Here is a 26,203-nt window from a genome sequence, read left to right as displayed (position 1 = left end):
GAAGGGAGGCCTTCTCTATCTTTTCCTTTATCCAGTGGGAAACATGGCGCCTGGTTCCCACTCACCAGTCGGGAAGGAGGGAGGCCACTTAGGGGCACACAGACTCTGGGCTCTGACTGGCCTAGGTTTGAAGCCTGGCTGAGCCACTTCCAAGCCAGGTAGCCTCACATAAGCTGCTTAATGGGTTCTGCCTGCTTTCCTCACCTGCAAAGTGGGGTGAGCAGCAACTATGGGTAGGGTTCTCTGGAGAACAGAGATACCGTCTATATGCAGCATCGGGGCCTAGGATGGCACCTTGGCCTACCCTCCAGCCATTTCCACTGCCTGCAAGGTGCCCTGTATCCCCATTTTTCTTGGGTGATCCTAGTATCTTTCATACCTCAGATGAGCCCCCAGTCCCTGCCATGAAGGGTCCTTGACTCTCCAAGCCTGGTACCTCGGTGTCCCCAGATAGCCTGTGACATAGCCCGTGTTGGACTTCATGTCCCAGGCTACAACAGGCCCACTGAGTCATCTGTTGTCTCACTAGCCTCCCAGCACCTTAAAAATATCTTGTTTACAGCAGCTCACTTGCTTTGGCATCTCTGGTTTACAGACGAAGAAAGGGAGGCTCTGAGGAGAGAAATGGCTTGCCAAGGTCACATGGCCAATTAAACAGAAGGTGGGGTGTGAGCTTAGCCCAGCCTTTCTGTGGAACAAATGCATTCTAATAAAGGGCTGGCCATGCCTTAACCCAAAGCCTCAGTGACCAGGAGACTCTCAGGCTGCAAACAGTACTGAGGAGGGAGATATTTTTGGAAAAGGAGCTTTTTAAGGGGAAGTGGCTTACAGATTTTTGGAGTTCTGTGGTCCTAAGATATAGCAGGGATCTTTCACCTGTCCTGGCATGTCCCTCATGTCAGACCCCTTGCTGGGATCTCTCCCACCCCTGCTTTTTTCCGCGTCACCGTAATCCTATGATGAAGGATCCAGGTCTGCACCCATGTCTGCAAAGGACTGGGAATCTCGGGTGTGTGATTTACCCACGGCCACAGCTGATAATACAGAGACAAATTTAGCATGGCGAGGGTCCTCTTCTGTCTTGCTCTGATCCTGGCCTGGGTCACCTGCTGCCAATGGAAGGATGACAAATTTGGAGCAGGCCTTCCCCAGGCCTTTGGCCCAGGAAGGAGTAACCAGGAAGAGTACGCACTGCAGGCAGGTGTGGGACAGGAGAAGGGCCTTGCAACACTGTTACGGTGTCCCCAGAGACCCACAAATGCACTGCGCGGCCTCGCAAACCTCAGCCAAGCATCAGGGACATGGAAATCACAGCCCTCAGGAATCACTCATGCCCCAGGTTCTCAGCCCAGGTGGGGACCTTGGCATTGTACCAGGGGTACATGGCACATCTCAGAGCATCAAGTTTACTGGGAGACTTAGGGAAGGAAAAAAAAAATTAACGCAATTTTAAAACAAACACTGATAAAATCATGGAGAAGAATATAAACTGTCATGAGAATGTTGAAGGAGAAACACAAAACTCCCCCAAAATTCATGTAGCCCTCTCTGTGGAAAGGCTTGAGAAACACTGAGCTAGTCTAGTCTTCCCACAAAACAGAGACAGAAACTGGAGCCTGCGACATCAGGTGACCGGCTCAAGGTCACGCAGCTGGGCAGCTCCTGGCACTTGGGTGAGGACCTCAATAAGAAGCACCAAAAAGCCCAGGCTGAGACCGGCGGCTTTGTGGTCAGAGGATGCTGGGTTCCGGTGAAGGTCTGCTACCCACACACTGCTCCACCGGGGATGGTCCACTCACTTCCCTGTGCCTTGGTTTCCTGACCAATAAAATGGGCCAACCATCTTGGCAGAATGTGAGCCAGTGCTGGAAGCATTCATGGGCACATCGCCCTGCCCCCCGTCCCTAGGCACAGTGTCAAGAGACCCGTGAGCAGAAAACTCCCACATCAGCACTCACACTCCCAAGAGGGTGGATTCCAACATCATTTCTCCGTTTGCAGCGGACCTTGGTGCCATTCAACCACAACATTTCACACGGTTCCCCAAATATACTGTCCGTATGGCGATATTGTGCTTGGAATCATCTCCTCACCACCGGAAGCCCAAATTCCCTCAGCCGCCCACTGCTCCTTATAGAGGGAACGGGGTTGTCTGCAAACAGAACCCAAATAGCGGCCCCATGGGGCAATACCCAAGGAGCCCTCCCTGCCCCTGCCCCTGCCCAGCTGCCGCCAGCCGGGGCTTTCCGGGCAGCCTGGAGAGGGATTGCGACATCTGGAGCAGGAGATCACATGCACAGAGCGGCCAGCGGCAACTCGGAGCTCCAGGAAGCCAGGCCGTTTCAGAGAAGCCCTTGGAGCCGGGGGAGCACCTTGGCAGGAGCCAAGTGAGGTCAGAAAGCTCTATTGTTCTAGGGTGGTAGTGGCCCAGAGAAGGAGGCCCGGTCCCCGTGGGCCATTTGGAAGCAAGCGTGTGACAGCGTGATCCTAGTGACCGCCCACGGAGCGCTGGGCACAGGAACTCTTCAGATGAGAACACCGAGGCCCAGGAGGGTGAGTAACGTGCCCTCAGTAGTCACCCAGCTCACAAGAGAGTTGGGGTTCCCCCACCCCCATCTGCCTCCTCTTGGAAGGAAGTCTGAGCTTCTTTATACCTCCCCCCACAACTGTACCCAAATCCGCTGGAGAGTTACAAAGCACTTCTCAACCACAGACTTGCAATATTACCTCAGATGCTCACAGATGACCCTGGAAGGCAGACAGGCTGATCATGCCCACTCTCCAGATGAGAAAACTGAGGAGGTTCTCAGAGACCACGGGACATGCTTAAGGCCAAGGTCAAGTCCAGGTTCTCAAGTCCACCTCCCCAGGTTGCTTCAGACAAGGGAGCACTGGCAATGACACAGGGGCAGCAACAAAGCATTCCCACACGACCGCAGCTCAAATGCTCCCAGAGTGTTCTCACAACCACCTCAGCCTCCAGCTGTCGACAGTCCTTCCCCTCCCAAACCACGGGGTAAGCCCATCCTCATTCTAGAGATGACAAAATGGGACCAGGGAATTAACATAACTCACCTAAGGTCATACAGCTAAGAAGTGGCAGGTCCATGACTCAAAACTAAGTCCTAAACTTACCCTGGGTTCTGTCCATCGACTCACACAGCCATCCAGTAGACAGGATGAAGACAGGGGCCCCCCGAATGGTGTAGCCCCATGGCCCTCAGCCTCTGCCTCCAAGGCCATCCAGAAAGCAGTGACTGCAAGAGCTATAGGGGTGGGTGGCCAGAAAGCTGAGGGGTGTACTCAGTGGGGCAGAACTTGGGGAGCTCAGCAAAGTTCTGGAATGACACTGCCTATTTCTCTCTCCAGTCCTGGCAGGATGAGCCCAAGACAGCATGTTTGGGTGCACACTGTGGTGGAGAAGAGGGGGAAAACAAACATGTACAGAGAGCCTGGTCCTGAGGGAAGCATTCTTTTTATTTGTTTATTGATTCTACAAAGATTAATAAACATGCCCTCGTCACACAGGTCTGGGCCAGGAGCACCTGAATTTCCTCCTTCATTGATTCCTACACCCAACACCTGGGAAGCCCATACTCTGTGCCCAACGCCACGTAGATGCCGAGCAGGCAGACGGGCAGAAGGAACTGGAACCTGAGCACTGCACGAGGAGTCCACAGTCCTTGGCATCAGCCCTGGCTAGTCCATTTGTTCCCAGTTGTATGACCAGGTAAACTTTCATGAGGTCTCTGCATCTCTGAGGCTTCTGGTGGGTCCACTTTCAGAGGCCACTTGTCACGACTGTGGTGTGACTCAAAGAAGTACCCTTGCTGAGGCAGCCAGGTCCACGGGAAAGTAAAAGGGAGTGGGAGAAGCTGGCGAAGGCTCAGTTCCCCTGCACCTGCCTGGCTGGAGGCTGGCTCTTTGCTCTGCTCTCATCAGACTCACTCAACCAGGGAGGGGAGGGAAGGGAAGACAGGAGCCAATTCCTGGACACCTACCCCGTGCCAGCCTTGGCCAAGAATATCACATACAGTTTCTTGTCTAATTTCTAAGATAACCCTGTGAGACAAAAACAGAGGCTTGGAGAGGCAAAGTGACCTGCCCCAGATCACACAGCTAGGACAGGGAGGAGCTGCAGTAGGGAGCAGCCTATTAAAAAAAAAAAAAAAAAGCCTGTAATGAAAGTGAGCGAGCCATCTCTTCTCTTTCCCTCTTCCTTGTCCCCCTGAGGATCCTCCCCCTCCTCCCCACAGCTAAGATGTGGTAGACAGACGGGGAGGAGAATGGAACAACTAGAGGCAGGAGAAGGGGAACCCACCTGTTTCCCCACCCCTGCATTCTCCAGCACATTCTGGGTCCTGAGCTATCTTTCCACGGAGGTTGCTCATTCCACACCCTTAACCCCCCTCACTCACGCTCCTATCCACCCTCGCCTCAGTGACTAACTGGCCCCGCTGCTGACCAAGCCACCCTCCCTGGGCTCTCCAGCAGAAACGAACCCGGGCTCCTTCCTCTGTAATCCTCGCTCCTATCTCCTTGACCTGGGGTCTCTTGTCAAGCCCTTTGTCACACCTCGAGAGAACCCACAACATAAGTGAGTCACACTGAGACTACAGCCCCTCAGAACTACTTTCCTGTGTGTGCTGGGGGAGGAGACGGGGTTATAGAAATGACAGCCCTGGTTTTGATTTCCAGCTCAGCCACTGACTCCATTGTTCTGCCTTCCTGACTTGTCAAATGAAAACTAAAAGCCATAATGTCTGTTGATATGCCGGACACGTCATAGGTGCTCAACTAGCTAAAATATACCATGAGGACTGAGGATCCAGGCATTTGTTTACAGTAGTGAGCCAAAAAATGAAAGAAAATCCCATCCTTATTCTTGACTTAATTTGAGTAAAGATAAACAAACAAACAAACAAACAAAGAATTGATCTTGACTGGTAATTTAGCCCTTAAGTCTATACCTTCTTAATTTGGTCCCTGAATATATCTGGCCTCTGCAACCAGAAGTTCCATATGGGGCACCAAACTTCATCTGTCCAGTCAGCCAGCCAGCCATCCAACCATCCATCCATCCATCCATCCATCCACCTAGCCATCCATCCATCCATCTATCCATCCATTCATCCATCCATCCATCCATCCATCCATCCATCCATCCATCCACCTAGCGATCCATCCAACCATCCATCCATCCATCCATCCATCCATCCATCCATCCATCCACCTAGCCATCCATTCATCCATCTATCCATCCATCCATCCATCCATCCATCCATCCATCCATCCACCTAGCGATCCATCCAACCATCCATCCATCCATCCATCCATCCATCCATCCATCCATCCACCTATCCATCCAACCATCCATCCATCCAGCCATCCAACCTTCCATCCATCTATCCGTTTGAATACCTACTATAGACCAAACAAGAAGTCTTTAAACGTCAATGTCAAAGTTCCACATACCCACTTCTGTCAGCTTGGACCTATACCACAGGCAACCAACAGTTACTTTTCCACTGGTTGGATATGCAGAGAGAAAGAGGTCTGCCCTCCATTAAAGAGTGGTTTTCACGACATCATGGCAGAGGGTTTCACTAAAGGCTGTATCACTTATGTGTGCACACACATACTGCCCTCCCCATTTTAATGGTGTGTCTACACTGCTTGTGTGCAAAGCACTGGGGTGGGGGTGGGGGCCCTGCAGTTGACTCTTGTTATGCTCTCTGTTCTCTTTGTTGGGACAGTAGGATGTTTTACACAGAGGAAACATTTCCTCTCTCTATCATATCATCTTGATTTATTTTCAGCACAGAATCTCTAGCTGCCTAGAGTTCCTAGTCACTGTATTTGCTTGAGAGACTACAGGGTAGAAGAGTGAAGAGCCAGGCTCATTAGAGTCCCTGAAGCCAAGCTCCTGGAGTTCAAATCCATCACTCCAACTGTGTGACCTTGAAGAAGTTGCCGAACATCTCTGTGGCTCAAATTCACTACTGTAAAATGGGGATTTGTAGCAGAACCAATTTCATGAGTTGTTGTGAGGATTAAATGACATCATGGCAGGTTTCTAATGGGTTAGACTGTACCACATCCTGATGGGGCATTTTTAACTGTGAGAGGATATTTGGGGGCATGCCAGTGACTGGGAAAGGCCACAGGGATGGGTCCCACTGATAGTAGGGTACAGAAACCAGAGATACTAAGTCTTGCAACATGCTATACATCCTGACTCTCAGAATGTATCCCTACACAAGAACTCTGCATGAGAAGGGCCTCATCAGGGCCTGGCACATGGTGGTGTCTCCCATATATGAGCTGTGACTTGTTTACTGTCCCTGACCTTGTGAGCTACATAAGAGCAGGGAAGGACTTTGCGTGTCTTGCTCAGTGCTGCCAAATATCCAGCACCTAGGACAGGGCCCAACATATGGCAGGCACTGGCTGAATGGACCAATGAATGAATCAATGGTATGTGTTGAATCCATGATTGGTGAGTAGGCGTTTGGTGAAACACATCAATTTGTGTTATAACCAGTGTTTTCTGAGCAGCTCTATACACAGGATAAGGGAAGAGGCTATGGGAACAGCTACCCCTCTCTGCATGTCCAGTTCCATCCTTCCTGAGCCTGCTGGAGATCACCTCTGGGGGCTCATAGCTGTCCTTAACTGGTAAATACTATCTACTCATAAAGGTTTTTCTCTTCTCCCCTTCCAGAATGTGAGGCTCTCTTTGCTCCTGGAAACAGGGAGCTCTGGCCCTGCTGAGGGCAGGGCTTGGCAGATACCCGAAGGGTGGCATCCCCCCACCCTTCTTTGCATGTATGCAATCAGGCACCTTCACGTGAATGGGGACATAGCTGATCAAGCAGAGAGTTTGGGAAATGAAAGGGAAAGAGGTGAAGGGAGGGACTTCTTGAATGCTCCAAGCAAGAATGGATTAACCAGAAAACTCCATTCCGACTCTTGTCAAACATTTTTCTACCCTTGGTCTCCTCTCCTCCTTGGTAACACATAGAATCCTTCTGGACTTTTGAAATTAGGTCACTGAACATTTGCTAAGTGCCTACTGCATGCAGGGGGAAGAATGAATCAGACCTGGTCCCTGATACTGGGGGCTCCAGTCTTTGGGGAGATAGCCATGTACCAAGTAAGACCATGATCTTGGTATGCTGGCCAGAAGGCAGGATACAGAATCTTTAGGAGACCATGTCATATGTAGCCGAGTTCTTGACACTCTCTAGAAGCTATGTTTTGAGGGTTAAATACCCCAAAGGAGTTTATGTTCCTGAATTTAATTGGGTTTTCCTGTTTGTTTGATTTTCTGTTTGTTTGTTTGCCTGCAAATTCTGTTTCATAGACAGTATTGGTCAGTAATATTCTGGTTAAGCCTGGTTTCATAGAGTGTGTTCCTTCAAAGAGTGAAGAGAAGTGGACTTTACATTCTAACACATACATAGCTAACTCGTCAGATGCAGCTAAGCACAAAAGCAAGCCAAGCTTTGGAGGATGATGGGGTGAAAGGGGGGGTGCAGGCGGGATAGGTCTCTCTGATCAGGCGCCATGAGGAAAGCAAAGGAGCGAGCAATGTCGGTCTCAGAAGAGCTTCAACATCAGCCAGAATCTCATGAATCATGGTTCTGAAAGGTGGTGAGTACTTGACAAAAGCTGAGGCCCCAGCACTACCAAAAGAGGAGGATGCTCTCTTTTCATTAGTTTCTCCTCTCCATGGACTTCCAGCCCAAATGACCCAGAGACAGAGGTTTCCTTTGATCCTCTCAGAACGTCATGGGTTAAAAAACTCTTCTGTGAGTCTCACTTAAGTCCGTCACAAGACAATTCATCCTATCTCCACGCTTCCCTCAGCCGAGGAAGTGAAGCACAGGGGGAGGTCATCTTCTAGATATCACTGAGGTGAAGTTCTCGAATTTTTCCACTAAAGCAACCACAAGGGGGGAGGACTTTGAAAGGTTTCCCTCAGGGAGGTCCAGGGACATCACCTAAAGCAGTCCCCACAAGCCCAAATGCCTTAGTCTCCTGTTTTATCTTGAAAATCTATGCCCACATAAAATTCTATTCTGCCATCTATACATGCATCTATCCACAGGATAAAATACACCTCTTTTCACTTCTTCAGTTGGAAGACAAGTCAGACCTATGCTGTGGGGCCCCAAGGCTTCTGGCACTCTGCACGGACATGGACATACATTCGAGAAGCAGAGAGCAGAAGAAACCCCTGGCCTGAGGTTCCAACCATAGCTAGTTGTGGACACGCTAGGTGTCTTTCCTCAACACAGGGAGGGGCCGCTGTGGCCCTTTGTCCCACCGTGCTGGGCAGCTCAGGTCTCGGGAGACCCCAATGAAGGGCAGGACAATACAGGAAGCCAAAAGCCTGAACTGGACTGGGTGTGCAGGCCCAGGGATATGGGAAGAATGTTCTGGCCAGAGACTCTCCCCTCTTCACTGGAAGGAATGCAACAAACTCCCAGATGTGGCAACTGCCACAGGCCTCCTAGCCAGGGCTTTAACAAGTGCCAGTAGCTTCCAGGGTCTTGGGTGCCTAGCAAAGTGCATGGCACATAATAATTCTCCATCACTAATATCTCCATCACAGTATGTTGCCCTAATAATTCTCATCACTTATGTTGGATGCATAGAAAAATGAACGGTGATGAAGTGGTTGGAGAAGTCACCGAGAACTAGGGAATGCCCCCCACCTAGATGATTGTAAGGCCCTTTCTGGCCCTCAATAGCATATTTGAGGTGACTACACCACCCATTCTGTTCCCATTCTAAAGAAATAACTTGCTGCAGTGACTGCTGGCTCCATGGTTTCTCTCTGTGGCGAGTGCAGTAAAAAGAGCCATAGATTATAAACCACTAATTGCATTTAGACAAAAATTATCTCCCATAAAAACAACAGTAATAATGAGTACCAAATGCCTAAGCCTCTGCTAATCACCTCGCATCCATTATCCATTTACTTCTCACGCCAACTTTCCATCAACCCTGTACTCAGATTAGAAACCAAGGACCTCGCATGGTGACATATTTGCTGAGGAAATGGCCCCGGGACAGTGGCTTTTAAGTCTTCACTCTGTTCTTTGCTGGCCTGTGGGAGGTGAGGGCAATGGGACTCGTTCCCCTTCCCCTACCGACCTCCCTGTCCCCCTCCTCCCAATAAAAAGAGTCAGAAGGACTTAGTGTTATGTCCGTATACATGGTGGTAGGTCCCACCAGGTCTGCGGGGGTTCCTGACTCAGGGCATCTGTCCCTAGGATGGTGTGACTCACGAATGGTCTGTGGTGGGGAGCCACTTCCCATGGGGGTGATGGCACTTAGCTAAGGCAACTCAGCCAGATCTGCAGCAGACGCTATCTGTGCCCTGCCCAGCCATCCATCCCCTTGTTATAACATGCCAGCTCGACCCTCAGAGCCAGCACTGTGTCTCAAAGCCTGGCACTCATGGTCTGAGTGCAGAGAGGGCTGGATGTGTCCCCATCCAGGGGCCAGGCCCCACTAACAGCTGATGGATGCAGGGAATTTATACACAGACCCTCAGACCAGGGAATGAGAAAGTCAGGCAGGGCCAGCATACACGGGCCAGGGGAGCCAGGGGTCAAGGAGCACACGAAACACTAAATTATGCCTCGACTCTACAAAATAGGCACTATGACCCCCATTTTACAGATGAAGAAACTGAGAACTGCAGCCTGTTAGCGGCAGCAACAGGCGGGGAGCTCAGGTCTGCCGGATTTAAAGGCCCACTGCTTGAGGAAGAGAAGGGAAGGGAATATAGAAGTAGCGAGACTGGTTTGCAGACTGCAGGTTAGAAAGAGGAGATGGGAGGAGAGGAAGGATGAGGACGCTCTTCTCCCACTCCTGAGCGGCCAGCCCTGCTCATGAGAACCAGAGCCAAAGAAGGCACAGGGGGACCAGGCCAGCAAGACTTCTGATCCGGAGCATGCACTGGGCCAATCAGAGCTGAGAGGCACTGAGGCAGGACACCCCCACCCCCGGACCTGGGATCCTGTCAGCCAAGGACCCTCTGGAGCCTGACGCACACAGGGGCATCCGAGAGCCTGCCGCCCAGCCCCCAGCCCCCAGCCCAGCTCAGAGCATGGTGGTTCTTCCCTTCACAGAGAACCCAAGACAGGAGCAATCCACAAGGGCTGATGCTGTCTACAAGGTGATGTGCCCTTCTCTTCCCTACTGAGGCCACAGGCAGAAGGAGGAGTCTCTCTTTTCAGCCACAACATGGACGCCTCCCTACCTCCCATCAAGTTCTAGACGGTGAATGTCACCCACTGGAAAATGTGGGTGTAAAATGAGGTTTGTTGAAATGTGTGACTTCCCATTCAGCCCTCCCAGGCATGCTGGGTCACCTCCGTCATCCACAGATAGCGATGGACCCAACCCCTATCTGAGCGCTTCCCTCTTCCACCTGGCATGTTGCAGCAAAGGTGAAAACTCAGAGAAGGATCCTGATCTGAAGGTTTCAGGTTTCTTCTGGGCTCTGGTGCCTTTTTGAACTCTATGCAACCATGTGACACAGCATGTGTGTCTGTCTGTGTGTGTGTGAGAGAGAGAGACAGAGACAAATAAGAATGATTTTGGAAAGAATGCCTGTAGCTGTCAATGCAATGCAATGATGCAGTGATTTCCCCATGGAATGTCATTACAGAAGTCAGTAGAGGGGTACCTGGGTGGCTCAGTCAGTTAGGCGTCTGCCTTTGGCTCAGGTCATGGGGATCAAGTCACACATCAGGCTGCCTGCTCAGTGGGAAGCCTGCTTCTACCTCTATCCCTCCGCCCTGCTCATGATATCTCTTTCTCTCAGATAAATACATTTTTTAAAAAATCTTGAAAAAAAAATTGATAGATAGAAGTTAGTCACATGCTCTCAGGGATGGAATGGCCCGGAAGGGGGAACAGAGCTCACCTTTGGCCTATGCAGCCCTAACCTGCTTTATCTTCATTAGCTACGTGGTCTTGGACAAGGCATCTCATCTCTCTGGCTCCTGTTCCCCAGCTACAAAGTGAAGAAGTTGTGAGTGGCTTTCAGCCTGTGCCTATAGGGTTCCAGAGCGCACAGGGAAGTGTGGTGACTGGGGATGGGGCAAGGGTGACATTTCCATCCAACCAGAGCAGCTCCGGCTCTCATAGAACCTACAAGAGGTCTTCTTTGAGTCAATGTCTCTGCAGCTTAATGCCAAAATTAAAGCAAAGCCCTGGCACAGCTGATTGCTCAAGTCCTTTCTAGTGTAGAGTCTGGGCTCTGGCCCTCACCAAGGTGCTCTGGTTTTGTCTTTAATTCTTGGAGGTGGCTGAGCCTTCTGGTTGAGAGCCAGTGTCTGGGCGGATACTGGCTCTGCCACTTACAAAGCACCATAACCTTAAGTACATTGCCTAAAGCCTCCTGCTCCCAGATCTATAAACTACACATACTTACCCCATGGGACCACTGCAATCATTAGACAAACTAACACAAGAAATAACAAGTGCTGATGAGGTTATAGAAAAAAGGGAACCCTTCTGCACTGTTGGTGGGAACATAAGCTGGTGCAACCACTATGGAAAATAGTATGGCGGTCCCTCAAAAAATTAAAACTGGAACTACCCTATGATCTAGCGATTCTACTCTTGGGTATTTATCTGCAAAAAGTGAAAACACTAACTCAAAAAGATCTATGCACCCTGATGCTTGGTGCAGTCTTATTTACAATAACCAAGACATGGGAGCCACCATCCCTCAGTGGATGAATGGATAAAGATGTGGGCTATATTTATATGGTGAAATATTATTTAGCCATTTAAAAAGAAGGAAATGTTGCTATTCAATGATACGGTTGGACCTTGAGGGCATTGTGGGAAGTGAAATAAGTCAGAGAGAGAAAGACAAATACTGTACAATCTCACTTATATGTGGAATCTACAAAAAATAAAACACAAACACTGAACTCATAGATAACAGAGAACAAACTGGTGGTTACCAGAGGCAGGGGCTGGATAAACTGGATGAAGGTGGTCAAAAAGTACTAGTTATAACACAAATAAGTCCTAGGTATGTAATGTACAGCATAGTGACAATGGTTAATAATACCATGTTGCGGGGGTGGGGTGCCTGGGTGGCTCAGTGGGTGAAGCCTCTGCCTTCGGCTCGGGTCATGATCCCAGGGTCCTGGGATCAAGCCCCGCATTGGACTCTCTGCTCAGCAGGGAGCCTGCTTCCCCCTCTCTCTCTGCCTGCCTCTCTGCCTACTTGCAATCTCTGCATGTTGGATAAATAAATAAATAATTTAAAAAAGAGAAAAAAAAGAAAGTTGCTAAGAGGATAGATCTTAAGATCTCATAGATCTCAACAGATCTCATCACAAGAAAAAAATGTGGTAGCCACGTGCAGTAATGAAAGCTAACTAGACTTACTGTGCAATTGTTTCACAATACACACCAGTGTTGTACACCTGCAACTAATATAACGCTATAGGTCACTTGTATCTCAATTAATAACAAACCAAGAAATCTAAGCCATCTTGCTAGACACACAAGTGCTTATCAATGTGAGACCCATTTTCTGTCTCAGAATTGAGCACGAGGCCTCAATTGCGGAAGTCAATCCATAAATGCCAGTTGAATAAATGAGAGAGTAAAAGAACAAATGTCTGGAGTCCAAAATTCCATGAATTGACTAAGTGAGCACCGCTCTCCATATTAGCCCAGTGCTTTGCAAGCTTAAATTTGCACACGAGTCACCAGGGAACCTTATTAAAATATGGAATCTGATTCAGCAGGTTTCAGACGATGCTGGGTCTCCTCATTCCTGGGTTCCCAGATGAGGCCAGGGCTACTAGGCTGCGGCCACCCTTTGAGTTTCAAGCCTTGGGTTCCTAGTGGGTCACAGTCTTTTGGGTGCAGGCTTTCTATCTTCAGTTCACGATCTGCTCAGGACTCTGGGTAGTCTGACCGCTATTTATTGGCCACGGGGCTACCAAGCCCTGAGCACTGTTGTGCTAGGTTCTCAGGAACTGATAGGGGAGTCAGTGTGAAACCCAGAGCTTATGTCTGGGCCCTAGCCCCAGATGATGCTGGGCAAGTCCCTCAGCCTCTCTGGGGTTCAGCGCCTTCATTTGTAAAGTGAGTTCAGCAACACCCTCCATGCCAGCTCTCAGATCAGCTGCAGGGGTAAAAAGTGACAACCGATGGGACCTTCCAGGGGTGAGGGACTGTGATGAACTGGGGGGCTTCACATCCAAGTTCTCCTCTCCCCCTCCCAAGTCTTCCTCCGAGGGAAACTGACAAGCACTGTTGTTTGCATAATGGCCCATAAGGGGCCAGGAGAGGAAGTAAGGTCGCTAAATTTAGCAGGTGCTTACGCCCCCTCACCCAAGGCTCAGCCCACGCATTTCACCATGAGTAGGTGCCTTTCTATATTTAACTTCAGCCTGCACCTTCCACTCCAGCTCTGACTCTGAAAACCCCAGGAGGATGTGGTGAGGAGAGAAGGGAAGTTCACAAAATGTGATCAGGGGCTGACATCACGTGAAGTGCCATCTGCACCTTCAGGTGTGTGTCCTTCCTGGAAGAACCAGAAAGCTTCTTCAGCGTCTCCCCCTTCCTCCCTCTGGGAGTGTAAGACTCATCTAGCCAAAGGGTGGCCAGAGACCACACTGCCCTTTGGAACAACAGCACTGAGTAGGGGGTCAGGGGACTGCTCGGAAGCCCAGCAGGAGTCACAAGAAGCAGGGGATGTCAGACGCCCTTCACGTGCCAGGCACAGTGCTAGGCCCATTCCCATGGGGGATCTAGTTCAACCCACATAGCAGCATGGCTCCACGACTTCATACATAGGCTATGGGCAAAGGGAGGTGCTAGAAGCCTAAGAGAGTAGAGCACCCAGGCCACTTGCCAGGTCCCTGTCCTGAGTCCACATGATACCCGTCCTGTCCCTCTGTCGCCCGTACAGGAGGCTGTTAGGGGCCCAGGGGTTCAAGTCTCACCCTCATCATCAGTCAGGAGAGTGATCTCAAGTCACTCCTCTTCTTGGGGTCTCAATTCCTTGACTGTAAAACAAACCTCCTGGCCTGTCTCATTACTGAATGTCTTCTTAATGACCTCAGACTCTGATGGTCAGAGGAAGTGATAGTTAGTCCTGGGATAAGCCTCCGACTTTCAAGCCATGGGGTGACCTCTGCCCTTTGCTTATGTGCTAGTCAGTACACATGAGTCTGACACAGGGCCCGGGGGAGACCACTCACCTCTCCTCTTCCTTCTGGGGAACTTTCATGGAAGTCCTCTATGCTGAGCAGTCCAACACACCCTAAAGGGACTGAGATGAAATGCGGTCCCCATACTGGAGTCCACCTCCAAATCGGGGTGAAAGCCACAGGAAAAGATTGCAGTGTCACAATGTGGCCAGTGCCATCATAGAGCCCACACGGGGCACGGAGGCTGGGGCCCAACCCAGGCTAAAGGGGTTGGGGAAAAGAACCAATGGGAAGAAGACAAAATAAACACCCATTGTCTAGGCCAGCAGTGCTCAAAGTGTGGTTCCCTCCTCGGCATCATCTGAGAACTTGGTCCCCAACATCCCAGACCTACTGGCACATAGGTGTATACGTGTTAATAGGCCTTGCGGGTGATCTGGGGACTCTCTGAGTTTGAGAGCCATCGGTTTGAGGGGCACAAGGGGGTTTGGAAGATAGCAAAAGCTTGAACTGTTGGCTCTCTAGATCCTATTCAGAGCTTGGCTGGGAAAAGTACCAGTTCCGGGAAGTGATATAAAACATACATCCTCCATTCTCTCCACTAGACAACCTAAACGCCCCCTTTACGGGTGCAGGTGGGGCTGTATTAGACTTCTGGAAAGCTCTGTGTCTGGACATCTAGCCTCCTCACTGGTGCTTACGTATCTGGCCTCTGCCCTGGGCTCTGATCGAGGATGGTGAGAAGAAACACGCATAGGAAGGCCATGTCTAGACTGCTCTAGAAGGGTTGGTTTTGATCCAATTACGTCAATCTCCTTCCATAAAACTCACATTGAGAAGATAGTGGCAAGTAACCATTTGGCAAAGACTTTCTAAAAATGGCAACACCTGGTATTGGTAAGTGTGTTCGGAAAAGACGCACATATTTCTGGTAAGCATGGAAATTGATACTGCCTTTCTGGAGGTCTAACTGCCAGAAACTTTGAAAGATGTACATCCCCCTGACCCATCCACTCAAATGTAGAAATTAATCCTAAGGAGACAATCATATCTGTGCTTGAGCGTTTCACTTCAAGAATATTCACATTAGTATTGTTTGTTATGAAAACTGGAAACAACCTAAGTGTTTAAAATAAGCAGTTGATTGTGAGGTGGCCATTCCTTCATTCATTCATTCACTCACTCACTCATCGGATATTTACTGAGTACTCATTATATACCAGGCAGTGTATTAATCCCAGTGATAGAGTAGTAGGTAAGTAAAGGAACAAAATCTTTGTTCTTCTAAGAGGGAAGTTAACAAATGAACTTTGTTAAATTCTTCTTCTTTGTTAATTTCTTCTAGGAGGGAAGTTAACAATTAACAAGCAAGTACAACATACACAGTGTATCCGTCTATGGGTACCATGAGGAAACAGGGCCATGAAGGCAATGCCGGGGTGGGTGTTCCAATTTGGAACAGGTGGAGGAGAGGGAACTAGCTGGGTGGATGTCTGGGGACCCACAGCAGGGAGAGGGAACTGTCTTTCAAACAGATGAAAACAGCAAAAGAGACCAAGGTCATGGTGCTTTCTGGGTATGTTTGAGGAAGGGCAGGGATGCCACAGGGCTAAGGCAGAGACTGAGCAGACACTATGGGGATGTGGGCATGGGGGCCATGCAAGCCACTCAGAACTGTGGCTTTGACTCTGGGTGAGAAGGGAGGATATGGAGCGTAAAAGAGACTCTGACTTGTGCATCAGACAACACTGTGGCTTCTGGCTTGAGAACAGATCCCAGGGGATCAGCAGAGAAGCTGGGACACTGTTAGAAGGCTATCGAGATAATCCACACAGGAGACAGCATCACGCAAATGAGCGTTAGTGACAATGGTGACATGTGGTCAGCTTCTGAATGTGTTTTGAAGTCCATCCGGGCTTTTCTTTGGAGGGATGTCTGTTGCCTGGAGATGACGTGTGGCGGGCTGAACAGATGATTTCATCTCCAGGAGCCAAGAACGAGAACAAGCGAGGAAGAGGAGTTATCACTGGATGCACACAAGCCTGTCTGCTGTCTCTGTTGGGCATTTCTGAAACCTGAGATGCGAAGCTTCATGCCATGAGGCTACCAAACTTTTATACCTAACATCTGAGAGCCCTGGCTTCCTGCCTAGATTTTTAAAGACAGCTAAAGAAACGCAATTTACAATCAGGATGTGATATAATTCTTCAGTTATCAGATAGGCAAAGATAGAACAAGAATGATAAGAGCCGGGGCTGGTGTGGGTGTGTGGAAACAGCGCCCCTCCTTCCCTGCTAGCGGAAGCTGACATTATTGCCTCCTTTGGGGGATACATGGGTACCATAGCATCAAAGGTCTCTCAAAAGTTCATGCTAAAGGAACTGGAATGGCTAAGATGATTTTGAAAAAGGAAAATAAAGTGAGAGGAGTCACGCTACCTGATTTGGAGGCTGATCATATAATTAGAGTAATCAAGGCTCGGAGTATTGGCTGAACGATGTACCCATACAGTAGACTGAACAGCCAATCCAGAAGTGACTGCACAACAACAGATTTGACAAAGGAGAAGGAAAGCCAGTCTTTTCAACAAGCGGTGCTGGAACAACTTGATTAGCCACAGGCAAAACCAGCGAGGCTCAACCCAAACCATATACAGTCCTTCATACAGGATTTAACTCAAAATGGGTCAGAGATTGAAACATAAAATGCAAAACTACAAAATTTAGACATAACAGAAGAATATATTCCAGACCCAGAGCTCAGTGAAAAGTTCCAGACATGACATCAAAAGTGTCACCCAGAAAAGAAAAAAAAAAAAAAATCAGTAAAGTGGACCTCATCACAACAAAAACCTTTTGATCTGCAAAAGACCCTAGGAAGGGGATGAAAAGACTAGCTACAGACTGGGAGGAAATATTTGCAAACTACATTATCTGACAAACAACTAGTAGAAAGAACATACAAAGAACTCTCAAAACCCAATGGAGAAAATAATAACCCAATTAGAAAACGGGCAAAAGACATGAACAAATATGCAATATCATTTGCCATTAGCCAAATGCAAAGGAAAACCACACACACAAAAATCATGACACAGGGGGCACCTGGGTGGCTCAGTGGGTTAAAGCCTCTGCCTTCGGCTCAGGTCATGATCTTAGGGTCCTGGGATCGAGCCCCGCATCAGGCTCTCTACTCAGGAGGGAGCCTGCTTCCCTTCCTCTCTCTCTGCCTGCCTCTCTGCCTACTTGTGATCTCTCTCTGTCAAATAAATAATAAAAATCTTTAAAAAAAAAAATCATGACACAGGCATTGAAACAGCTAAAGTTAAAAGTAGTGACAAAACCAAATGCTGGCAAGGATGTAGAGAAACTGGTCTTTCATACATTGCTGGTGGGAATGTGAAATGGGTCATCCACTCTGAAAGAGAGTCTGGCATTCTCTTTAAAAATGGAATGTACACTTAGCATACGATCCAACAATAGATACAAACTTTTACCCACACAACCTGTACACAAGTATTCACAGCAGCCTAACTGATAAAAAGCCAGCCCTGCACTTCGAAAGGTGAATAGTTAAACTGTGGTTACATAAAATACTATTAAGCAATTTTTTAAAAAAGGAATAGACTATTGATATATGCAAACATCCAGATAAATCTCAAGGACAATATGCTGAGTTAAAAAAAAAAAAAAGACTCACAAAGGTCAGATAATGTATGATTCAGTTTACATAACATTCTCAAAATGACTGAATTGTAGAGATGGAGAATAGATTAGTGGTTTCCAGCAGCTGGAAATGATTGGAGGGAGAGGGGTGGCTATGACTAGGAAGAGTTAGAACGGGGGAGAACTTTGGGGTGGAGGAATAGTTCTGTATCTTTATTTGGGCAGCAATTCCATGAGTGATGAATGTGTGATAAAATGACGCAGAGCCACAGACACACATTACAATAATGTCAATTCCTGGTTTCACTGTTGCACTATAGTCATACAAGATGCAACCATGGGGGAAAACCGGATGCAAGGTATGTGGGACCTCTGGGTCCCATCTTTGCAACTTCCTGTGAATCCGTATTTACATTTCCAAAAAAAAAAAAAGTGTTCTTGAAAAAAAGAAACAGGAACTATCCCCAAAACAGTAAAAGGAAGCATATGCCTTTTGACCTCAAACTCCACTTCTATGAATTTATCCTAAGCTAATAGCAAAAAGGCATCAAAGACCAGTGGATAAAGCTGATCATGTCAACCTTGTTTATAATAGTGAAAAATTACACTAAATCACTTTATGCCAGAGTTGGCTGAACAGATTACTATAAACATACCCAGTGGAAAAGTACACAGCTTTTAAAATGATGATGTAGATCTACATTCATTGATATAGAGAGACATTCACAATATACTATTAAGGGGAAAAAGAATGCTTGAAAAAAGTACACAGTTTTTGAGGGTTTTTTTTTTTTTCAAAGTTTATGCAAATACATCAGTTGCAATCCCATAAGGGCAGGGGCTTTTGTCTGCACTATTAACTCCAGGATTCCTAGCTCCCAGGAAAGCGCATAACACAGAGTAGGCATTCAATAAATACTTGTCAAATAAACACATAAGATACACACATTTGCACAGGAAAAAATCCAGAAAGTTCTACAACATGTTGTTTGTAACAGTTACCTCAGAGGAGAGGGATTTGGGTTAATTAGTTACATTCCCTCCAGCTGATTAGTATTTTCTACTCTTTAGTGATGATAAGTATGATATTATTCATGAAATATATATATATATATACATATATATATATTTTAAAGATTTTATTTATTTATTTGACAGAGATCTCAAGTAGGCAGAGAGGCAGGCAGAGAGGGTGGGGGGGAAGCAGGGTCCCTGCCGAGCAGGGAGCCCGACACAGGGCTCGATCTCAGGACCCCGAGATCATGACCTGAGCCAAAGGCAGAGGCTTTAACCCACTAAGACACCCAGGCACCCCATAGAATATATTTTTTAAAAGCCAACGATCACAAAGTATAAAATGTTCTGTGGTGTCCTCCAGTCTGAACTGGACAAATCTGGGGTGGATAGGGTTGGGCCACACTTGACCAAGGCTACCTACCCCAGAATGGACAGGTTTTGTGAGGTCCCCCAGCCCATCCACAAGGACTCGGTTTCTAGGACTTTGGTTTGAAAAACAACGTGTTGGAAATGAGAAGTCTTGTAAGAGATTTGGACAACAGTGAGAAACCCCCAAGAGCCAGAGAGTTGACGGGCTGACATTTAGAGCAGGAGCAGTGCTGGGTGTGGGGTCCATGGGAACAGGTGGTAAAGTGTCAGCCATGGGGCAGATCTTCTCTAGTCACAAGCTGAGGGCAGGTGCAGGATGGAAATCTGCAAATGTGTCTATGCACCAGAGTCTCATGCATGGCCTTCAACACTGCAGTGGGCCAGGCCATGGTTCCCAAAGACTCATCTGAAGAGAGGCCACATCACAACTTCCAGGAAACTTTGCAACCTCAGCTGAACCCGAGTCTCTGGCAACAAGGCCCAGGAATGTGTCATTTTACAAAACTTTCTGAGGAGCTGTGACGTACGGAAGAGTGGGGAGACTCCCGGCTAGAGGCAGAAATCCAAAACAGTATCATTCTGGACGGAAAGACTAGTTGCTGCTTTGCTGCTTTTGCCGAAGTGACATAGACTTGATGATTATTGCTTTGTAGGAAGCCTCTTCTCCGAAGAGTTCATGGCATTTTAGGGACATTCCTGGACTCCTAGACACCTCCCCTTTAAAAGAACCAGGGGTACAGTCCCCCAGTGCTTCCCATTAGAGTACTGTGACCCTCTGCTTTCCCCAAAAGAAGTCACTTCCCCAAGGAACCCTCACTCCCTCTGTGTCTGCTGTGGTACAATACACATGACATAAAAGTTTAAACCATTTTAAGGGGAAAACTCAGTGCTATTAAGTACACACACAGAGTCATGCAACCATCCTTATGATGTGGTTCCAGAACTTCTTCATTACCCCAAATGGAAACGCTATAATTGTTAACAGTAACTCTCTACCTTCCCTCTTCCCCCTGCCCCTGGCAACCCCCCAGTCTGCCTTATGTCTCTAAGGATTTGCCCATCCTGGGTGTTCTGTGTAACGGGAATCATACAACATGGGATCTCGTGTCTGGCTTCTTCCTCTTAGCATGTCTTCAAGGTTCGTCTGTGTGGTAGCTTGTGAAGAATCTCACCCCTTTTATGGCTGACGACTCTTCCATTGAATGAATACACCATATTTTGTTTATCTGCTCATCTGTTGATGGATATTTGGGGTTTTCCCACCTTTCGGCTACTGTAAATAGCTCTGCTATGAACATCGATGCACAAGTTTTGTCTTGAACACCTGTTTTCCAATCTTTGGGGTACATACCCAGGACACAATTTGCCAGGTCACATGGTAGGTTTAACTTACTCAGGAACCTCCAAACTGTTTGCTACCCTCTCTTACTCTTACAAGGCACCCAGAATCCCAGCCTGTGCCCTGGCATCTCGGGAGATGATCTGGGGGTCAAGAGACTAGGTTATAGGTGTGACCATGATCCCTACAAGCTGTGAAGCCACATGCTGGCTATTCACAGCTTTGTGCCTAGGTTTCCCTGTAAGGATCTCATGGGATGTCCTGATTCTTGAGCTGGACGTCAACTGAGATTAAGGTTGAGAACAGCAGAGCAGTGGGGGCAAGGGTTCTGCCCTGCCCCATCACTCAGGGATCATAATCCCTGGGCAGTTGCAAAGCCCCTTGTAGCCTCAATCTTATCATCTATGCAATGGGGTGAATAAGGGGGCCTGACCCCTGGGAGCACCATATTGCATTAGCCAATTCATATAAAACAGTAGCTGCAAAGCCATCCCAACCTAGCTACTGCTCTGAAATGTCGTCACCTATTAGCAGTCCTGGTGGCAAGGGGCACATGCTTACTTTCTCAGTTTCCACCCTATTCATGCCAGCCTCACTTTCTCTGCTTCTCTCTCTAGGCTTCTCTGATGGGACCCTTCTCTCTCATGTGGGCAGGCTGATACATGACTGACCTCTGGGTTCGTCCTCCCTCTGTGTTCCATGTCCCCTTGTACAAACTTTATTACCTTCGACTTGAGGGTAGACTCTAGCTTGTTCTTTCTTGTGTGCATCTTCTTCAGGGCGTATTTATACAGTAGGTACTCAATAAATGCTCATTGGCTGAGTCAATGAGAGAAGGAATTTCTTTTCCACTGGGGCATTAGGCCTGGAGCTGGCCGTGGCATAGGGACCTGGGCCTTTGGGGTTCTCTCCCCTCACTGGAGCAAGAAAGTGCTGGAATCCTCCCACAATGCTTCTCCCCAGCCCAGCCATCTAGCAAGAAGTACAGTCAGAGGTCATGCCAGGATCCAGGAGAGAGCAGAGCAGAGCTGTGACAAGGCCCAGCCAGCGGGTCCCTCCAACCTCCTCCACTCTCTTGTGTCCCAAAAGGAAATGAAGAGCAAAAACAGGCCCTCCTGCCCTGGCCTTCAACCCTGACCCATCTCAAGGGCAGGCCATGCTCTTCATTGAAAATCAAAGATTCTCCAGAAGAAAGTGTGTGTGGCTAGACATGGAGGCACTGAATTGGCTACTCTGGTGGGGCAGGTGACAGGGACACTTGGGAGAAGACATTGCTGGTGAAGGCATCCTAACAGAGAGAGGTCCTGCCTGGTGTGTGTATGTGTGTGTGTGTGTGTGTGTGTGTGTGTGTGTGTGTGTGTATTTAGTGGAAGCTCCCTCTCCTTCCCAGATCCCAGCCAGCTCAGTCTTGCAGAGCAGCCTAGTCTGGGCAACAGGGGCTACACGCCCGCCAGTGGTGACAGTATGCTGGAGAACGTGAACTCGAACACGCTAACTAGAGGTCAAGTTCAAGGGCAGCTCACACATCAGCAGTGCCACAGTCACCACGGGCACCTTCCCTTGGGCTTTAGTTTCCTGTTTGTCAGTCTCCTGGGAATCAGGGGCCTTCTCTTTCACACTGCTTTCTCATCTCTGCTCTGAGTTGCCACTGTCTGCTGAGACGCACGCTCAGAGGACACACCGCTGACAGCCTGACCCATCCCGATGCCTATGTTCCCAAGGACATGGCCTGGAACACTGGAGCAGCCGTCCTGCCCAGCTGCTGCCCCTTCTGCTTGGGGGTCCTGGGAATCTTTCCTCTAACCACCATACTCAGTCCACCTTGCTGGGCCCCTCCCTGGGAGCGCTCCTCCTCTCCCACACCTACTTGGCCCTGCCACCTGCTTGCATTTCCATCTGGATGCCCGACCCCCCACGAGCAGCCCCAGCTCTGTGGCCCCTCCAGCCTGAGCATCCTTCACTCATTAGACCCGTGGTCTCCAAGTGTGGCATACAAAACCATTCTGGTGGGCACGGGAAGAAAACGCCAGGCCGGCCGTTCCCATTGTTTTCATCACATCCTTCTGTAATTCCTAGTTTTTACGTGTTTCAGTAGGGATAAAAATGTATTAGCGCAGTAGTTCATTTTATAAATAAATAGCAAACATAAATGCTGGTGTGTGGTCTCAAAAAAACACTTTTCTGGAGGAGTATGAAATCAATCAAGTTTGGAGACCGTTCTAGGGGAGGTAAGACACATTCAGTGATAACTACAGATCTATTTGGTGACAAATGCCAGGATAAGGGTGAAGGTTCAGCGAGGCAAGTCCAGAAAGCATGTGATTGTCCCCAACAGAAGGTAGGAGGAGAATCAGAGCCGTCTTCCCAGAAGGGGTGGCTTAGGGGCTGAGTGCTGAAGGACAGGATGTGGCTTGTGGCCATGGGAGGGAAGGGCTTGCCCCCCGCCCCCCCCTCCAGCGGAAGACCCTACAGGAGCAAAGGCGCCAGGGCTGGGAATGGGAAGCCCATGGCAGGCACCGGGCCTGGGGTCCTCAGTGTCAGGCTTACTGCCTGCAGGAAAAGCAGGAAGGGAGGGGATAGGAAGGGCACGTTGGGAGCAGATGAATATGCAGAATTCCAGAAGGAGCTCTGAAGAGGCAAGGGGTGTTCAGGGAATACACAGGAGAAAGGGAGAACAAGGGCTAGACAGCTCTGAGTGGGAAGGAGATGCAGCCCAACGGGGTTTGGGAATCGGAACGTGGGAGGGACGTATGGGACTGGTTGTGGGGACAACATGGCCAGCTGGAAGATGGAAGGTGATGATCACACCCAGACCAGAGACCCCGAACTTTGAACCGAAGGAGGGAAAAAGGAAAGGAGGAGGCAGGTGTGGGGAAGACCAGAGAACGATATTATAACTTCTGGAAAGGCAGGGGTAAGCTGAGGACAGGAGGGGCAAGGCAGGATCACCCTTCAATGCCCAGCCACCTGAAGGACGGCAGCAAGTGGGGTCCGGGAAAGGGAATACTGTTGTCTAGAACAACAATCTGAAGGTTAGAGGGTCTAGGTTGCTGGGTTGGTGGTTTGTATTTAAAAAAAAAAAAAGAAGAAGAAGAATTTTCCAAGGGCTAAAGCTTTTTTTTTTTTTTAAGATTTATTTATTTATTAGAGAGAAAGAGAGAGAGGGATCACAAGTAGGCAGAGAGGCAGGCAGGAGGGCAGAGCAGGCTCCCTGCTGAGCAGAGAGCCTCATGCGGGGCTCGATCAGATCATGACCTGACCTGAAGGCAGAGGCTTTAACCCACTGAGCCACCCAGGCGCCCCAAGGGTTAAAGCTTTTGGTCAGAACCTTTTTGATGAAAATAGGTCTCCATCTTCATCATACAAATATTTTTGCATCCCTTCAATGGGAAAAACATCACACCAGATCCTGGAGACCTAGGGAGGGAGCAGAAATTCTGCCTCTGTCCTAGGGGTCCCACATCTAATAGAGAGATGGCCCCACGGACAAGATTCTGACAATGCCAGCTGATGGCTCTGACAGGAGTCCAAAAAAGGCTTCACAGAGGTGACATTTTACACTTGTCCCTGGCTCAGTCAACAGAACTGTGTCCCGAGGGCAAAGCCAACCTTTCTTCATGACTCAAGGTCATGGTAAAAATCAGCTCTTAGGCCATCATCACAGCGTGGGTGGCATGGAACAGTGACCAAATTGGCACGGGTGCTGGGTGCCTGTGGCCTCACATTTTCAGGAAAACCGGGGCACTAACTGTGTTGCCCTCTGCCAAGCAAGCCAACCTCAGATTGTGGCAACTGCTCCCACTCTTGTCTCTCAGGCTACTTGCATGTCCATCCATGAATTTCTGGATTTGGGACACTCCCAGAAATTTGTGGGGAGAAGGGATCCAGCCTTCTGAGCACTGGAAAAGCCTAACTGAGCAGTCTGACTTATTTGAATTGATTTTCCCCCTCCCTGGTCCCATCAGCCTTGTTCCTTTTTCTGTCTTTCTCATCCCCCCCAACTATTTATAAACCCTCTTCCCTCAGTCTACAACCCTGTTCCTTTCTCGCTCTTTGAGTTCTTCTTTGTAAGGTCTCCCCAGAGAGGGAGGTCCCCACCATCCAGCCCCAGACTCATCTCCTGTTGCTTAACCATGACATATTCAGAAACGTAGCCCAGTGAAAATGGCACAAGCTTTCCAGTCAGCCAGCTGTATGTCTCAGCAGTTGGCTCCTACATTCACTAGCTCGGTATCTTTGGGAAGATCTCTGAGCCTTATACCCTTAAGACCAATATGGTTTGCCACCATATTCTTTGTTTACAAGTTAACCTTTATGTTTCATTCATTTTATAATCTATGTCACAAATAATATGTTGGTAAAATTAAGGCAAGAAGCATACTGAAATTAGACTTTAAGCTCTAGACCTAACTAAGCAAGGCTCTTGCTGGACACCCTGTGTACAATCATGATCCCACACCTTCCCAGTCCCCTTTTCCACCTTCCCCATGGCACTTACCATGTATGACAAGCTATACATTGATTTCATTGTCTGCCATGTACCATCAGTCTATACCCCTAGAATGTAAGCTCCATGAGGGCAGGGATTTTTCTGTTTTGTTCCCTGCTATAGTCTCAGAACCTTGGACAGTTCTTTATGCATAAGAAACATTCAGAAAGCATTTACTGGTGACTGACTAAATGAACAACCATCATGGGGCTTGTAAGTGCCTGGTACAAAGCCTGGCATCCAGTGGGTACTCAGTAATGCCAATCCCCTTCCACCTTCCCATCTCTTTGCTTTTCTCCCCCTGTTTGGCCATAAGGACTTCAGGCACTGGCATCTCCTCTGGGGAAGCGCCCTTGCCTAGACAATGCCTGCTCCTTCTATCTTCCCAAGTGTCCCTCTAAGCCTGCCCAGACCCATGCTGGCTGAGATACTCCTCCTGGACTGGTGACAGTTTGCACCTTCCTTCATCTCTCACTGGGCTTAGTCTGGTGTATTTTAGGAACCCAAAAATAACCAGGAGTATGGACTCGGAGTTGGCAGCACTTTTGGTCACCTGGCCTCAACTTTTCCATCCTTGGTGGCATCTCCTTCCATTAGATTACATTAGTCTGGAGATGAACAGGAAGCTTCAGGATGAGTTTGCTCAGGATTCATGATTACCTTATTTTTCTTAGCTCTGTTTATCCTGTCATCTCATGAAGGTATTTGGAGAAGAAAATAGCAAGCATCATTCACTGTCACTTTACAGATGGAGAAACCGAGGTCAAAAGACTAAAAAACTTGCCTCCCAGGCCTGGCTCTGAGCCATGCTGCTCTCCGTTCCCTCAGGCGAACTTGTAAACTCTGATGTAAACTTCCCATGGAAACCAGTCGGGCACTTCTACCAATCTGCAAATTTGCAGAATTAGAAAACACTGGTGCTGGAATTGATCTTAACAGGCAAGGCAGCCAGCTCCTTGGATGTACAGGCCCATGCTAATCAGCCTCCTTCTTGCAAAGCAAAAGCTGCCTTCTTGGGGATGAGAGGAACTCCTTTTGTGAGCCAGGAGGAAACCCACTGGTCCAGAAGAATGAATTGCCTTTGTCTCACCTACACTGAGAGCTGCTGCTTCTG

At 48.6% G+C, this 26,203-nt stretch overlaps 1 protein-coding gene across 7 annotated transcripts in view; it reads right to left on the bottom strand.

Moving 5' to 3' along the window:
• Nucleotides 1-26,203, bottom strand: part of HIVEP3 (HIVEP zinc finger 3) — a 454,163-nt gene that overhangs the window by 192,007 nt on the left and 235,953 nt on the right. Inside the window, exon 1 of one of the 7 annotated variants that reach the window (XM_032361511.1) lies at nucleotides 14,262-14,565. The exons of the other annotated variants lie outside the window; for them this stretch is intronic. The gene's annotated coding sequence lies outside the window, so the exon portion shown is untranslated. Of the gene's footprint in view, nucleotides 1-14,261; nucleotides 14,566-26,203 lie in introns of those variants that run through there. 7 annotated transcript variants of the gene reach the window in all.

The sequence above is a fragment of the Mustela erminea genome, chromosome 10, assembly GCF_009829155.1.
Source record: "Mustela erminea isolate mMusErm1 chromosome 10, mMusErm1.Pri, whole genome shotgun sequence".
Lineage (NCBI taxonomy): Eukaryota > Metazoa > Chordata > Mammalia > Carnivora > Mustelidae > Mustela > Mustela erminea.
Note: the sequence above shows the minus strand (reverse complement) of the source record. Positions and strands in the feature narration are given on the sequence as shown.